Genomic DNA, 2,757 nt, shown 5'->3' on the forward strand with positions numbered 1-2,757 from the left:
GGGTCCCTATCTTGGGTCCCATTTAGCCACTGAGGGAATTTTCAAACAGGAACTGGAAAAACATACCTGTTTGTTCATTATCTATGACCACAAACTTTGTCCCAGGGGCCGGCATCTGGGCTCCGATACTTTTTACTCAATTCCTTATTTCCAGAAGGGAGGGAGGCTAGTGTTAGGGTGAGCAAGTTTATAAAAGCAAATCAGCAGTTAGCAATTGTAAAATGTAATTCTAATTTTTAATCTTTCAATTTGAGGGCATCAATATATACAGGGAAAGCACAGGTGCTGTGGAAATCAGAAGCATGGAAGTCAAAGCATCCTGCGGCTGAAGTGAGTGATGGGAGAATCTCCTTGTGGGGCAGGAGCTGCTCACTGGGTTGGTGCCTTCCATCTGCGCTTGATGATCCCCAGGGACCCTTCTTAAGTGACATCCAGAAATCATGTCCCAGACTGAGTCTCTTCAGGAACCAAACCAGTCTTACCACAAATCAGATAGCCAGCCCACTGGCAAAGTTCATTAAGTGAGCTCTTAGATGAGCTGGGCTGACCTAAGAAGGATGAAAGAAAAAGTGCAGAGAAAGCAAAGAAGGGCAGGCAAGAATCTTTTCATTTCTTGTTTTTCTGGCTAACCTATCAAGTACTTAGAGTGTCAGCAAATCAGATACCTACCTATTGGGTTTTTTTTTTTTTTTTTGACAACTCAGATACCTACTTTTTTTTTTTAGACAACTTTCTAGTTACCTGTTTTTTTAATACCTTTAAAGTTAGAATGAACTTGTGACTTTAAATGAGCATCATTATTTTTTTTTTTTTGGGTCCGGTCGTGGCGCCTGAACTCTGGGCCTGGGCACTGTCCCTCAGCTCTTCAAGGCTAGCGCTCTACCACTTGAGCCACAGCACCACTTCCGGCTTTTTGCATATGTGGTGCTGAGGAATCGAACCCAGGGCCTCATGCATGCAAGGCAAGCGCTCTACCACTGAGCCACCTTCCCAGCCCCTCTTTCAGTAATTTTTTTTTGGGGGGGAGTATCTAATGTTCTTACCATACGGATTTTTTTTTGAGACAGGATCTCTCTGTGTAGACCAGGCTGGTTTCAATTTTTAAAATCTCCCTGTCTCAGCCTCCTAATTGTTGAGATGTAGGCATGTACCATCACACAGGGCTTTTTTTTTTTTTTTTTTTGTGGGTTGTGGGGCTTGAGCTCTGGGCCTGGGCACTGTCCTTCAGCTTAAGGCTAGCACTCTATCACTTAAGCCACAGCACAACTTCTGGTTTTCTGAGTGGTTTATTGGAGATAAGAGACTCACAGATGTTCCTGCCTAGGCTGGCTTTGAACCATGATCCTCAGATCTCAGCCTCCTGAGTAGCTAGGATTACAGGCGTGAGCCACTGGTGCCCGGCTTCAATATAACTCTTAATCAGTTTTAGACAATACATTTATATGGTGGTTAACAGGAATCTAGAGCTGTCTTATACTCTGCCTCCTCTTGTAACATGTTCCAAAGCTGCTTTTGATGAAAAACACTGACTTCTTACATGGGTCCATGAATAAAAGCAGGAGAAAAGATCAATATCCTTGTCTCCATTTGTATATATTCTTTTTTTCGGGGGGGTCTGGTTGTGGGGCCAGAACTCTGGGCCTGGGCGCTATCCCTCAGCTCTTCAGCTCAAGGCTAGCGCTCTACCACATGAGCCACAAAACCACTGCTGGCTTTTTTCTTTTTGCTTATGTGGTGCTGAGGAATTGAATCCAGGGCCTCATGCATGCAAGGCAAGTGCTCTACCACTGAGCCACCTTCCCAGCCCCATTTTGTATGTATTCTTGCAGGCATTTTTCAATTGCCTTGGAATCCAGGAAGGTTAGGATTTATCAATGTTTACAACAGTGATGGAGGAAATTGCCACAGAGGAAGAGAACGTTGGAGCATCTCTAGAACCCCTGCCAAAACAAGGACCAAAATAATGATCAACCAGGCCATACTTCAACCAGAAATGATTTTTATTTTATTTTATTTTTTTGTGGGGCTTGAACTGTCCTTCAGCTTTTTTATCTCAAGGTTAATGCTCTACCACTTTAAGCCAGCTCTATTTCTGGTCTTCTGGTGGTTAATTGGAGGTAAGAGTCTCACAGACTTAACTGCCTGGGCTGGCTTTAAACCATGATCCTCAGAACTTAGCCTCCTGAGTAGCTAGAATTATAGATGTGAGCCACCAGTGCCCAGCAGAAATGTTTATTTTTGGGGGCTTGAATTCAGGGCCTGGCATCATCTTTAAGCTATTTAGCTCAAGGCTGGCATTCTACCACTTGAGCCACAGCTCTACTTCCAGATTTTTCTCATTAATTGGAGATAAGAGACTCATGGATTTTCCTGCCTGGGCAGGCTTCAATTCTTTGTCCTCAGATCTCAGCCTTCTTAAAATTATAAGTGTGAGCCATCAGTGCTATTCACGACATTCTTATCTCACTTGCATACAATAGTCAAGATTAAATTGTATGTTAAGTTGGGTGCCAGTGGCTCATTCTTTTAATTCTAGCTACTCAGGAGTCTGATATCTGAGGACCATGGTTTGAAGCCAGCCTAGCAAGATAGTCCATGAGACTTTTATCTCTAATTACCACCAAAATGCTGGAAGTGGAACTGTGGTTCAAGCACCAGCCTTGAGCAAAAAAGCTAAAGGACAGAGCCAGACCCTGAGTTAAACCTCCATTGTACTGTACACTATACAAAAAAAGCAACAGTAATGGTATTAAACTG

The sequence above is a fragment of the Dipodomys ordii genome, unplaced genomic scaffold (genome assembly GCF_000151885.1).
Source record: "Dipodomys ordii isolate 6190 unplaced genomic scaffold, Dord_2.0 Scaffold16, whole genome shotgun sequence".
Taxonomy (NCBI): domain Eukaryota; kingdom Metazoa; phylum Chordata; class Mammalia; order Rodentia; family Heteromyidae; genus Dipodomys; species Dipodomys ordii.